We start from the raw sequence: 15607 nt of genomic DNA on the forward strand, positions 1-15607 counted from the left end.
CCGCTCGGATGTTGAAAGGTCCTGGGAACACTGAGAGGCAGAAGGCAGCAGAAAATCAGCCAGACCCTAAAATCATTGGGTAGATATAAAATGCTTAATGATTTGGGACAACAGTGTCAATAATTTAAAGAAGAAAATGTAAAAGGACGGAATTAATAGTGGATGTGTGGAAAGAGGAAGAGAACAGTTACAGAGGGGAAAAATGATAAAAGATTAGGTTTGGTTTGGTTTTGATTTTAAGTCAGAAAAAGTTCTTGTTCTATCAGAAGCAAACAAACAAAATGGCAGTACACGTTCAAGACAGGCAGGATATTCTTTGAATGAATGCTCCTTGTTCCTTTTTTTTTAAGATTTTGTTCGTCAGAGAAAGAGTGAGAGCATCCGCAAAAGCAGGGGTAGCTGCAAGCAGAGGGAGAAGCAGGTTCCCCCACTGATCAAGGAGCCTGATGTGTGACTTGATCCCAGGACACTGGGATCATGATGCTTAACCAACTGAGCCGCACAGACACCCCGATGCTCTTTGTTCCTAACCTAAATATGGACACCCTACTGTATGATTATGGCTGTAGGAGATTTTGAGTTTCTTGTAAAAACTCTTAGGTTAGCAAATTCCATTAGGACTGCCTTCTTGACGTTTACCATATACTTCACTACTTAAAAGGGAATTTTAACCAGAGCCAAGCATCTGTCATCACCACCTTTAAGTATTTGTTGATTCCACTGTCCTTTCCTGTTATTAGATATTGGGTACTACATAATTTTCACATTTCTGATTGGATGCAGTCTCCACTGACAAGAAACTCAAAGGTATGCCTTATTTCTGATAATGAACCACAAAATAGAATGGATGCCTTAAAATCCTAATGTAATCCTCAAAAGTTCATTTTACCCAAAACTTAATCTCTTCCCTCTCTTGACCTCTTTTCCCTCTGCTCTACACCAAATGAGTTATCACCTTACACCTGAAATGAATTATCACCTCACAACAAAAGCAGTTTGGGGGAGTATCCACTGTTTACTGTTTGAGAAGTACTAATACCCCATAAAAGGGAAAAGACTAATAGTAGAAGTATGTACAAGCTTTATATTAAAAATGTTCCGTTCTGGGGGGCGCCTGGGTGGCTCAGTGGTTTAAAGCCTCTGCCTTGGGGCACCTGGGTGGTTCAGTGGGTTAAGCCTTTGCCTTTGGCTCAGGTCATGATCTCAGGGTCCTGGGATAGAGCCCCGCATCAGGCTCTCTGCTTAGTGGGGAGCCTGCTTCCCTTCCTCTCTCTCTACCTGCCTCTCTGCCTACTTGTGATCTCTGTCAAATAAATAAATAAAATCTTTAAAAAAATTTTTTTAAAGTTTAGTTCTATAAAATATATATACATATATATGAAAAATATAAAGACTTGAGGTAAAAAAATTATCCAAAACTTGCAAATAAGGGAAAAGATGAGGGCCACACATCTTTTCATTATTATACTGCCAGCATTATGGCAAACTATGTTTGACTTGGCTGTTTACTATTTGATTAAATCCCAGATACTGTCCATTCACCTGTTAATTAAAAATTTTCTGTCCAGTAGAGAAGGTAATCAATAGGTTTATTTGCCTCTAGGACATTAACCTAGCAATCCTATTCTAACATTCCTTTGTGAAAGCCTATACATTCTTAGTTCTTCAAAATATTTTTTTAAAGATTTTATTTATTTATTTGACAGATCATAAGTAGGCAGAGAGGCAGGCAGAGAGAGGAAGAAGCAGGCTCCCTGCTGAGCAGAGAGCCCGATGTGGGCTCAATCCCAGGACTCTGAGATCATGACCTGAGCCAAAGGCAGAGGCTTAACACACTGAGCCACCCAGGCGCCCCTCTTCAAAATATTTTTGAACCAGTTTTATGGTCTTACTTGTCCCCTTCGTCAGTAAGTTAGTAAGTCTCAGACACGTGTTCATTTTATATTGGTATGAGAGTTACAGGTTTTTATATTTTTTTAAACTATACTCTAACACCTGGTAGCCCATCTGATAAAAGGATTAATGGGGACATAATTGTGACATAATTTAAACTTTCAACTTTTGACATTTCCACCTGTGAGAAGAACCGGGAACAGGAAACAGGCAGAAGATGAAGAGGCCAAGTTGCAAAGTCAGACAAATAAAGGAAAACTGCCATATGAGGAGTCACCCCACTTTGGGTTCCAGCTGGCCCTGGCAAGCAAGCGGTGTCACTATCTTCCTGACTTGGCCCCTAGGCAGGCCTACCCTCGTACAGCCCAGTTAACCAGTGGAACTCCAGACTAAGAGTACTGAGGGCAGCAATTTTGCTGGAAAGGCTGGGGAAAGGGTGGTAGCCAGGACAATTGCCTTGAACACATACAGCAAGTACATTGTTTTGTTTGTTTGTTTGTTTTTTAAGATTTTATTTATTTATTTATTTATTTGTCAGATAGAGAGCACAAGCAGGCAAGGTGGCAGGCAGAGGCAGAGGAAGAAGGAGGTTCCCCGCTGAGCAAGGAACCCGATGTGGGACTCGATCCCAGGACCCTGGGATCATGACCTGAGCTGAAGGCAGCGGCTTAACCCATTGAGCCACCCAGGTATCCCCATAGCAGGTATGTCGTACATCTTAAAGTCCCTCTCTGGCCACTTCTTGGCTCTGCCATTATCCGCAGCCATAGTTCCACCTTAAAGGGAACTGGGATATTTAAGTATTCCTGCTAAAATTAAAAACAAAAAGCCCCCACTACCATTAGAGGGCAGTGTGTTTGTGTGGTGTTGTGTGTGTGTGTGTGTGTGTGTGTGTGTGTTTAATCTATCAAAAGACAGCTTTGGCTTGGCACTGGAAGGATGTTAGTAATATTTTCTTAAAAGGTAAGCCATGTAAGACAGGAAACAACATGTGTTGGAGGGGATGCGGAGAAAGGGGAACCCTCTTACACTGTTGGTGGGCATGCAAGTTGGTGCAGCCACTTTGGAAAACAGTGTGGTGATTCCTCAAGAAATTAAAAATAGAACTTCCCTACCCTGCAATTGCACTACTGGGTATTTACCCCAAAGATACAGATGTAGTGAGAAGAAGGGCCATCTGTACCCCAGTGTTTATTGCAGCAATGGCCATGGTCGCCAAACTGTGGAAAGAACCAAGATGCCCTTCAACGGACAAATGGATAAGGAAGATGTGGTCCATATACACTATGGAGTATTATGCCTCCATCAGAAAGGATGAATACCCAACTTTTGTAGCAACATGGACGGGACTGGAAGAGATTATGCTGAGTGAAATAAGTCAAGCAGGCAGAGTCAATTATCATATGGTCTCACTTATTTGTGGAGCCTAACAAATAGCATGGAGGACAAGGGGAGTTAGAGGGGAAAAGGAAGTTGGGGGAAATTGGAAGGGGAGGTGAACCATGAGAGACTATGGACTCTGAAAAACAATCTGAGGGTTTTGAAGTGGCGGGGGGTGGGAGGTTGGGGGAACCAGGTGGTGGGTATTAGAGAGGGTGCGGATTGCATGGAGCACTGGGTGTGGTGCAAAAACAAGGAATACTGTTATGCTGAAAATTAAAAAAAAAAAAAAGGTAAGCCATGTGCCTACACTCACATTCAGAGTGAATGCTGGGGTGAACCTTTACATTGTTTTTAAATAAAATGCTAGGTTTTCTGGGGCATACTTAGATTCATACATTTTAAGCATCTAATATGTGCCGAGCACTCTTCTAGATAAGAGTGATACAGAGGAGAACATGGCAGACAGGAACCCATGTTCATGCAGCTCACATTTCAGTGGGGAGAAATAAGTAAATAAGAAAAATCTCATATGACTATATAAATGCTGTGCAGATAAAGTAGGGCTATATGGGGTTAATCCTTCCCTTAATCATCATTTCCTCCTACAAAATGTAGAAAGGAAAACAGGGAAAGAAAATTCATCCTGATAAAGCCATGAATGGAAATTCCAAGATCATGTAACTAAAACACCTGTATGACCAAGGCACATTTTGTAACATTTTATGCCCAATAAACTTTTTTTTTTTTAAGACTTTATTTCTTTATTTGACAGAGAAAGACACAGCAAGAGAGGGAGCACAAGCGGGGACAGAAGCAGAGGGAGAAGCAGGCCTCCCACTGAGGAGGGAGCCTGATGCAGTCTGATCCCAGGACCCTGGGGATCATGACCTGAGCTGAAGGCAGGCGTCCTGAGATCTGGCTCCCTGCTCAGCGGAGAGCCTGCTTCTCCCTCTCCCTCTGTGTGCCTCTCTGCCTACTTGTGCTCTGTCTCTCTGTCAAATAAATAAATAAGATCTTTTAAAAATAATAAAAATAAAAAACAAACTCCAACTTCATCTTTTCCTAGCTGTTTCTAATTTTTGTCCATTCTCATGTGTGGCTTCATCTTCTTCAAAAGGCTAATGAGAGGTCACCTTAAGGGAAAGGAGCCAGGGCTTAGTTTTTCTGCTCTCCCTCCCCCCAGGGCCAATCTTTCCAGCCACAGCTGAGCCAAAGCCTCCCTTAAGGGGATGTTTGTGTGCAAAGGACAACCTGTACACTCAGTTGTCTCTGAGACTGATGACCGATGACCGCTGAGAAAGACCCCTCAGAGACCCTTAGAGAACAGAATACCTTCCTCTTTGTCCCCTCCCCACCATTTCCTCATGTGTAAAATGAGATGTTAAAACCTGTTTTCACTGGGCCGGCGCGTAAAGACTCATAAGGTAGTGTATGCGTATGAAGCATCCGGCAAGGAGTCAGTATTCAATAGATGGAAGTTTAAAAAAATGTCTCTTGCCCTTATGCACTGCTGGTGGGAATGTCAACTGGTGCAGCCACTGTGGAAAACAGTGTAGTTTCCTCAAAAAATCAAACTTAGAAATACCCTCTGGTCCAATAATTCCACTACTGGGTATTTACCCAAAGAAGATGAAAACACAACTTTGAAAAGACACACGCACCCCCCTGTTCATTGCAGCAGTATTTACAACAGCCAAGATACGGAAGCAACCCGGTTCCACTGAGAGATGAGCGGACAAAGAAGATGCAGACTATTAGCCATAATGCACAATGGAATATTGGCCGTAAAAAGAACCATCTTGCCATTGTGACAACATGGATAGACCTCAAGGGCATTATGCTAAGTGATGTAAGTCAGACAGACAAAAACAAATATCATAAGATTTCACTCATATGTGGAATCTAAAAACACAAAGGGGACAAACAGAAAATAAACTAAACGCAATAAACAGAGCCACAAATAGAGAAGACAAGCTGATGGTTGCCAGAGGTGAGAGGTGTTGGGGGATGAGCAAAATGAGTGAGGAGTGGGAGACACAGGCTTCCAGTTAATGGAATGAATAAGCCACGGGAATAAAAGAGCATAAGGAATATAGTCAATAATTCTGTAATAGAGTTGTATGGGGACAGATGGGAGCTGCCCTTGCGGCGAACAAAGCACAGCACATGGACTTGTCATAGCACTATGCTGGCCAACTGACACTAATTTAGCACTCTGTGTCAACTATAGTTTGATTTAAAAAAAATATTTTTATTTAAACATTTTTTAAAATATTTTATTTATTTATTTGACACAACGAGACACAGGTAGAGAGGGAACACAAGCAGCAGGAGTGGAAGAGGGAGAAGCAGGCTCCCCGCAGAGCAGGGAGCCGGATGCAGGGCTTGATCCCAGGACCCTGGAACCATGACCTGAGCGGAAGGCAGACGCTTAAAGACTGAGCCACCCAGGCACGCCCCCGCCCCCAATTTTTTTTAACTGGGAAAAAAAAAGGCTCTTGCCTCTAGTGCTCTTGTAAGCTCCAGATACATGCTAGTGTGTACATCTGTATTTCCAGACATACAGAAGGAACACTAAAATTCAAGGCAACTGAGGCTGGGCGGTAATAGCTCACTGAAGAACAGAATCAAGATTTTATAATATTTTGAAGGACTGTGCTAAAACCAATAGGATGAAATATTATGGAGATCAAAGTCAAGTCCAGAGCTTCCATTAAGAAATATGAACTGCAGGAGCACACGCTGGGAAAGAATTCACTTAACAGCAATTAGCGTGAGACAGAGGGGGTTTAATTGACAGTAGATTCAGCCTGAACAGACCACAGAGCAGCTGCCAAGGATGTTAATGTAATCCCAGGCTGCACTAATTGAGGTTTAATGTCCAGATCCAGGGAAGGAATGGCCCAATGTACGCTCCCTTGGCCAGTTCCTGTCTGGAGCCACATTCTTTCGGGACCATCATTTTAAAAGGGACATTGACAAAGTGGACCATGCCACATGAGAATCTATGGGGAGACACGCTGGGGTTTTTGCCTGGAAAAGAGAAGATTGCTCTTAATACATGTTATTTGAAGAGTTTTTGTATGGAAGAATGCTGCAGTACTTCAGGAGGGCAACTCTGGCACGGTGGGTAGCCGTTTAAGGAGCAGATCTCATCTCAATAAAAGGAAGAACTTTCTGAGGATCAGTTTCCAGCAATAGGAAGGATGACTTCCATTAAATAATGACCTGACGGTCCCTGAAAGCAATCTAGGAAGGCAGTGATTGGGAGGTTAAGTGGATCAGTGGTTTTCAAACCGCTTTCTAGGGAGTGTCATCCTAGGGAACTAGGGTGGGGGAGGGGAATGGTAATCATTCCAGAATGATTAGAAAGGAAGGAGACTAAAGAGGCGGAAACGAGATCCCTACTTTAACCATAGCGGCTCTGTTCTTATGTTTTCAGTTTTCCCCATTTCGGAGTTCTACTTGAGATACTTGTCAAGGGCTCTGCTGTTAAATCAAATTTTTGAAAACCACTGGGGACTGATGGCTTTCTCACCAACTCAGGTGTCGACATAACACCCATCTCTTTGGCCCAAGACTGGTCAGAGAGCACTCTAGAATAGAATCTAGGTAAGTCTTAGCTCTGTCTGAGCTCAGTCATTTCTGCAGCTTTCTAAATGGCCCTTCCCTTAAAACAAAAAAATAAGGTAGTGTTACGCCCGAGTTTTCGTGTCCGAGAGACCACCAAGGAGCCAACACCGATGCAATCACAACGAGGGTTTATTCGACAAGCCTAAGCTTGGGCCCAAGTATACCTGACACATGAGAGTAGGGACTTGGACCCTGAGGTGACATGCTTAAGCTTGGGCCCAAGTACCCGATGCAGTGGAGTAGGGACTTGGACCCTGAGCTTAGTTAAGGCAGGGGTATTTATGGGTTCCTGTTACTAAAGCAGGGTGGGGATTCCTGGAACCAAAGCAGGGTGGGGCTTACTAAAGCAGGATGGGGGAAAGTTTAGCCCTTGGGCACAGGGGTCTGAGATGGCTGCCAGAGCTAAGATGGCTGTACTTATGCTAAGGCTAAACCTGAGGTGGGATGGCCTTGATTTTTCTCGGCCTCCACAGTAGTCTTAGCCGTTCTGTCAGCAGCCCTTTGTCTGTATTCCCTCACAGAGTGTTGGATACCTAGCATTAACCTTTGAGCTTTTCCTCACAAGCCCCCTTCCCACCTTGTTTTGCCTCCTCGTGCAGGCCTTCCTCCTGTCCTCCCTCCTCCATCAATCTCCACTTCTGGCAGATAAGGCTTGCCTCTCCATCCCCAAGGGGGAGAGAAATCCTGGGGCCAAGGTGCAGTCAGAAGTCTAGCCATGGACATCTGTACCTTTCCTGTCCAGCAGGCCTTCAGGAGACATGACTGGACCAGCACAGCCCTTGGAGGGGAGATCTCCAGGTAGGATTCCTTTCTGCCCACTGGGGGGCTCCCCCCACCCCCTGCTCCAGGCTTGAGCTCTCTCCTCCCTCAGAACCTCATTACTACCATTTATACCAAGGCTTCCCAAACTAGTCTTCAAAAAAGTTGAGCAGTTTTTTCTAAAAATACAGACCCAATAACTCCACAGATGGGTTGAATAAGAATCTTGCAGGGTAGGATCTGGGAACCTGTCTTTGTAACAAGTGTCTCCCAAGGGACCCCATTTGGGAACCAGTGGAGTCTATCACTCTCTTTGGCTCGGAGCCCATCTTACCTTTCATGATGATTCCTATCTTATGCATCCCGTCTTCCCTTAAAATGAAGGAACATGTGTCATCTGGATTTGTTCCTCCACTTCCCATCACCAGTTGGGAATTCAGCAACTGACAGTGGAGGGGGGTGGCGGTGCATTAGGTAACGCCTAGAGTCTTCCACTTACTTTACAACCCACAGGACTTTGGATCGCAGAAGTCTCTTCACGGTTACTTGGAGGGTTTGTTAAAACACACATTGCTGGGCCCCACCCACCCTTGGAGTTTCTGGTTCAAGGTCTGGGGTGGGACTGAGAATTGGCATTTCTTTCTTTGTTTCTTTTTTTTTTTTAAGATTTATTTATTTATCTACTTGACAGACAGAGATCACAAGTAGGCAGAGAGGCAGGCAGAGAGAGAGGAGGAAGCAGGATCCCCGCTGAGCGGAGAACCCTATGCAGGGCTCCATCCCAGGACCCTGAGATCATGACCTGAGCTGAAGGCAGAGGTTTTAACCCACTGAGCCACCCAGGTGCCCCCTGAGAATTGGCATTTCTAACGAATTCCCGAGACCACCCTGTGAGAAACACTCCCTGAGACTTGCTTTCCTTCTTTCTTGTGGTGGATGTTCCTGTTTCTAATGTACGATCCCCTTTGGTTCCTATTAACTCCAACATATTCCAAAGTGCCCTCTGCTTATTGGCCTCTCCTCTCGCAATAACATGATTTCTATGAGATTCATGTATACTGTGGCCTTCCATCTGGAACCTTCCTACAACCTCTGGCTCTGTGCCCATTTATCTGTGGCCCAGGGGTTCCCCTTCACAACGTGCTGTACACTTACAGAGCCTTCTTGCTGAGGAGATTCAGAGAAGGGAGAGACCGGCGTAGGCTGGAGCAACTGGGAAAGCTTCAGAAAAGGGATCAGATTTCAGTTCATCCTCAAAGGGAGAGTTGTCTGTTTAGCCTGGGTGGCTCAGTCGGTTAAGCATCTGCCTTCAGCTCTGGTCATGATCCCAGGGGGGAGCCGGCTTTTCCCTCTCCCTCTGCTCCTACCTCTACCCCTCCCTGTTCCCTGCTTGTGCTCGCTCTCTCTCAAAAATAAATGAATAAATAAATACATGAAATAAAAATCTAGAGTTTTTTGGAAAGAGTATTCCTGACAAGTAAACCAATAGCCAACAACCCCTGAAAACAGACACATATATTGGGATGACACTGGGGGGGATGGACCCACCCTGGCCCACACGTCTCTTGGACAAAGCGGTGAAGTATTGCTATGGGAAGGCATCTCTCTGTGGCCACAACTCTGAGAACATATGAAGCCAAGCAGGCCAGGAGACTTTGATTTTGTTGTATCAGTTTGCTAGGCTGTAGAGGATCCCCAGGGGAGGTGGGGGGCAGCAGCACTGTGTGGGCCGGGCAGCTCCCGTGAGGTAGTGAGCGTGTTTACTCCCAAGGCCCAGGAGAGATAATTCCACTTCTTCTTTCTGTGGAAAAGCCCCCACCCGTGCAGGGTGTGGCAAGAGCGGACCTGAGGAAGAACTTTTGCTCAATAGGAAATGAGCTCCTGTGTTGCAATGCGGAAGTCCTGCCCGGCTTCAGTTGGATGGTTTTGAATTACAAAGAGAAAAGAATGTGTCAAAAGTGAACTTGATAGTGGAAAATGGAAGCAGCCCAAGCATCCATCAGTAAGACGTTATTCCTGTTCCTGCTCAGGGTGCACAAAAAAAAAAAAAAAAAAAGACATTGATTAAATAAATTGTAGAGTTGTCCATGATGGCATATTGTGACACGCATAGGAAAAAGGAGATAGGGCTGGACTAGTGACCTGGAAAAGTCTCCTAGTTACACAGTTAAGCGAGAAAAACAAGCTGCCAAATGAGTATATTATAATCCCATGATTTGAAAAATATATCCGTAAAAACTCTTGAAGAATGATCACAAGAGAATTGTTAACAGCTGCCTCTGAGAAGGAAAGGGCGGTTAACATGGGAGGTGGGGAGCTTGGGAGTTTAGGTGGGATTTTTAATTTTTTAAAATTGAATTTCTGTATGGTTTGAGAATTTTTACATGTAATTAGAAGAAATACTAGCTAATGCTTACTGAGTACCAGACACTGTTTTTGACCTATTAACTTACTGAATCTTTCCCATAAATCTATGGAGATAGGTATTATTAATTTCCCCCATTTTACAGATAAAGAAACTGAGACGCTGCATTTCAATGGCCTATCTAAGGCTGCACAGATAACAAGTAGAAGAGCGGGGATCTGAACCGAGGTCAGCTGGCTCCAGAATTTGTGCACTAAACCCTCTTGCTAATACATTTCTCAAAGGACTATTAACTGTACGTGTAGTAGTAGCCTAACTAAAAACACACCATACACATAGAAAAAAAAAATGGAATTTAGGTTCTCTAGAGCTGTCCTTTTAAAATATTGATCCAAAAAAGAAAAAAAAAATACTAATCAAAAGATTCATTCTGAATTCCAGCTGAGATAGGATAATCCAAGCATAAAATAAGAGTGATTTCAGAGCATGGGAAAGCCTTGCTTCTCTTCCCTCTCACAAACTGCTGGTTAACATTTCTTTCTTCCTTAAAACTTTATTTATTTATTTATTTATTTATTTATTCATTCATTCATTCATTCATTTAACAGAGAGCGGGAACACAAGCAGGGACAGAGGAAGAGGGAGAAGCAGACTCCCAGCTGAGCAGGAAGCCGGATATGGGGATACGGGGCTCGATCTGAGGACCCTGGTATCATGACCTGAGCCAAAGGCGCTGCTTAATGAACTAAGCCACCAAGGCACCCCTAATGATTCTTGAACAAGGGCTAAATGTTTTTACTACCGAAGAGAGGTAAGGTTTAACTTGCAAATATTTTGGCACAAGATGTAACCATTTCAGATAAGATTGTATAAATCTCTGATTTACTATTAGTTGGGTGTGGATAGCAATTCTACACAAAGATCAGGTCATGATACGGGAAGGGGAAAGACAGAAAGGAATGAGAATCTGAGAGTACCATAAAGTTGATCTGGGGAGGCTGGAGGCAGCAGATTATCACATACTAGCTTTTAATGCCACTGCTTGACAGAGATAAGAACCTTGCTTTTTATAAGTACTTGCCCATGTATTTTACACATTTGATCTTTACAACTTCTTTAAAATCATTTAAAAAAAAAGGGGGGGAAGTCTAGTTGATACAAGCTCTAGAAGTTTAGGGTAATGCGCCCCCCCTCCCCGCACTAGGACCTGAAAACACCAGGCTGCCGTCCAACTGATAGTCCCCTTGTGTCCAGCTGGGTGTCCAGTTGGGATGACAGAACAGGAACCCTGTTCAACCAAGAAGCAAGGGGGCCAGGCTCTTTGCTCTTACCCCTTCCAGCATCCCACCTGCATTTCTGAGATCTTCTTCTAACTCCTTTTCCTTCTGTCTTTGCTTCCCATCTTTCTCCAACCCCAAACTCACATTCGCCATCATGAAAAGCAGGAAAATACACTTAAAGATTTTATTTGTTCATTTGACAGAGAGAGATACAGAGAGAGAGGGAACACAAGCAGGGGGAGTGTGAGAGGGAGAAGCAGGCTTCCGGAGGAGCAGGGAGCCCCATGTGGGGCTCATTCTGAGGACCCTGGGATCATGACGGGACCCAAAGGCAGCTGCTTAACAACTGAGCCACCCAGGCGCCCAAAAATACATATTTTTTTTAAGATTTTATTTTTTGACAGAGAGAGATCACAAGTAGGCAGAGAGGCAGGCAGAGGGGTGTGAGGGGAGGAAGCAGGCTCCCTCCTGAGCAGAGAGCCCGATGTGGGACTTGATCCCAGGACCCTGAGATCACGACCTGAGCCGAAGGCAGGGGCTCAATCCACTGAGCCACCCAGGTGTCCCCCCAAAATACATATTTTTAAGAAAGAAATTTGCAGGGCGCCTGGGTGGCTCAGTTGTTGGGTGTCTGCCTTCGGCTCAGGTCATGATCCTGGGGTCCTCGGGGGGGCATCCTGCTCTGTGGAAGCCTTCTTCTCCCTCTCCCAACTCCCTCTGCTTGTGCTCCCTTTCTCGCTGTGTCTCTCTCTGTCAAATAAATAAGTAAAATCTTAAAAAAAAATAAAAAGAAAGAAATTTGCTCTACCAATAGGGTTGGATTGGTAATCCTACTCAGTTGAGTCCAATTAAAAGCCCTGATAATTCTTTGAACTCATTTCCACTTAGTCACCTAATTAGGTTGGGTAAAGTTTCATAACTCAGTGGCTTCACTTCTTAATTAAATTCAATTTATCAATTTACTCCATTCAATCTTGAATTTTTCTCATATTCTCTATACCTTCTAGTGCTACAATAGTTTTACATATTTAAATGATCTCCTGGTGGATACCGTGTATCTCCCATGGTTTTGTTTGACTCTGTGGTCACACCTCCTAAAAAGGCCAGGCTAATGACAAAAAGACATGGCTATGCTCCACAAATCCTTGAGATCTGGAGGAGAAAGAAATGTACAAATGCAAGCAAATATACTACATTTCCCCTGGGGTAATTGGATGACTCTTGAAATTTCCTGCAGTGTGTGCTTGGACTAGTAGTGGAGGCTTAAAAGCACTGAGGAGCAAGAAAATTAACAACCAAAAAGCTAAAGTGCACTACAAGGAAGGCATCTCATGATTTTTGTTTTTACAGTTTCCACATTTTATTTGTGCCCTTACCTCAATCCACATTGTTCTAAAAATAACCACCAGGGGGCAGGAGTGTGCCAATGTCAGATGCTTGAATCTGCTGGATTTGGAATTCTTTCAGAGAATTTCCTCACAGAGAAATTTCTGTTTGGATAATACAGGTTAAGAAACTAAGGCAGAGTGAAGTAAATACTAGGCAGCCTAGCATCATGTGAGTGGCAGAGGTAGGATTTGAACACTGGTTTCAGTAATCGGTCAAGTAGGCTCTTTTAGAACTCAGCCTATCTTTGCAGCTATGATTCCCTACAAACCCTACCAATGTTTACAACCTCTAAAAAAAAAAAAAAAAAGAGGACTTGATGAAGACCCAGGACTCTGTACTCCATTTCTTTTGAAACAAAAAAAAAAAATATTATTCTCTTGTCAGGATTCAGCTACCATCTTGTCAAACTCAAAAGGCCAGGAATGTTCTGGATCACAGGGATCATTTAGGAGACAAGCCCGGAGTACCATCGTCCGGGGTCTGGGCCACCAACCTGTGACCGTGAACATGCAATGGCAGAGATGCTCTTCAGGATTTCTAGAAAACCCACACATGTTGTCACACTGCTAATTTCAGCAGCGAAGCTTCTTTAATATCCATTCTGCTCATTAACAAAGCCTCTGATGGGACCTAGACACAGAACGACTTGTTTCCAGTGAGGTGGAGTGCTTAAAGGGACAGAGCCCTGGGGTTTCATCAAGTCCACAAAGCTAATTTTAGGTCTGTTTTTATACCTGCTTGATAATGAACATTATGTGTGTGTGGCCAAACTTGGGCTGAGACTTGCTTTCATTGTAGGAACTTCCATCTGTTGGCTACCAAATCAGCCCTAATAATTATAAACAGCCCAGTTGCCTTAGGCTAGTGCAATATGTTTTGTTTGCACCCTGCTTTGGGGAAAAAAAATCCTCTCTACAAACATATCTCCATCTCTTTCCTTCTTCCACGTGAGAAAAGTAGTCACCTTCATACTTAATGCCAATCGTTCACCACTTGCCAGAGAAAGCATCTTTCTCTTTGTTACTCACAGGCCTGATTCCCACAGCTCCTTTTTTGTTTTTGTTTTCTCACAGTTTGTTGAGTGTGTGTTAGGTAATTAACAAGCCCTTTGGCAACTTTTCCTAAACTGGGTTGTAACACCAGGCAATTCACTTTTTGAAAGAAAATATTTATATCAAATATTTAAAGCCAAAGTCAACTTTAAAATACAAGATGCAATTGAAAAGAGAAGAAATATATTTAGTTATTATGAGATGGCTATTTTTATACCTTTCTTTTTTTCTTAGGAGTTAGTTGATACTACTGTTGATACTACTAAGTCCTGAAGAGTCAACTCAGAAATTATGATCCCCACCCGCCCCAACATCCATCTCCATACCCACTGCATTGGTCCTGACTTTTATTATCTGTTGTCTGCATTGTTATTATTGTCTAGATTGGTTACTATTCTTGTTCCATAGTTCTTTTTACGTTATTGAAGTGTAGCAAAGTGTGTCAAATTTTTTTTTTTTTTTTAAGGATTTTAAGTACTCTTGGGCGCCTGGGTGGCTCAGTCAGTTAAGTGTCTACCTTCCGCTCAGGTCATGATCTCAGAGTCCTGGGATCAAGTCCTGAATCAGGCTCCTTGCTTAGCTGGAAACATGCTTCTCCCTTTGCCTGTCACTCCCTCTGCTTGTTCTCTCTCTCTCTGACAAATAAATAAATAAAAAACTAAAAAAAAAAAAGATTTTGAATAATTTGTGCACCCAACATGGGACTTGAACTCACCACCCTGAGATCAAGAGTAGCGTCTGATACTGACTGAGCCAGCAGTGTGCCCCAAGTGCATCAATTTTAAATGTGCAGTTCGGTGAATATTTTCATATATACGCCCATGTAATGCCACCAAAATAGAGGTAGAGCACATCTCCAGCACCCCAGGAGACTCTCTTATGCCCCTTCCTTGTCATTACCCACTTCCCTCAAATATTACAACTACTCTGACTGCTACAACCATAGATTGTTTTCATCTTTCTTGAACATGATTGAATCAAACAGTATGCATTCTTTGGCATCCAGTTTCTTTGGTTAACATAGAGTGGGAAGATTTCATCCACTGTTATATGTAAAATATATGTATATATATATGTTATATGTATATGTTATATGTAACAATGTAACAATAATTCACTCTTTCATATCTCTATGTGGTATTCCATTCTATGAATTACACTATGAATATCACAATTGAATTACCCAGCCCTCTATGGATGAACTTTCAGCTTGTTGATAGTGTTTAGTTATTATGAATAAAACTGCTAGAAATGTTCTAGCACATATTTTTTTGGTGGAGATTTCCTTGGGTATATACTAGAAATGGGATTGCTGGCTTGTAGGATAGGCATTTAATTAGCATAAATACCTACTATCCTACTATTTCCCAAAGTTATCCTGCATTCCCACCAGGATAGAGTTCAGTTGTTTCATTTACTCATTAACACTTGGTATTACTAGTCTCTTAAAAATACGAGTCATGGTAGTGAATGAGTCTTACTAAATTATTGTGGACTGAATTGCACTTTCTTTATCTGAGCTTCTTTTTATGTGCTTATTTGTTCATTTGGATATCATCTTCTGTGAAATCTTGTTTGTGGCTTTTGCCCATTAAAAGAATTAGATTGTAGGGTTTTTTCTTATTGATTTGTAGATGTTCTTTGTATATTCTGATAATGAGTCCTTTCTTGGCTATAGAAATTGTGAAAATCTTCTCCAGTATAAGGCCTGATTTTTCACTTAATAGTGTTTCTTTGATATCCAGTCTTAATTTTAATCAGTCTAAAGCATCCTTTTTTTTCCTTTTGTGTATTGCCTCGTATGTTCTGCCTAAAAAATCTTTGCCTATCCCAAAGTCATAATGATATGCTCT

This window comes from Lontra canadensis, unplaced genomic scaffold (genome assembly GCF_010015895.1).
Source record: "Lontra canadensis isolate GAN:19392208 unplaced genomic scaffold, GSC_riverotter_1.0 scaffold38, whole genome shotgun sequence".
NCBI classification, from domain to species: Eukaryota; Metazoa; Chordata; class Mammalia; order Carnivora; family Mustelidae; genus Lontra; species Lontra canadensis.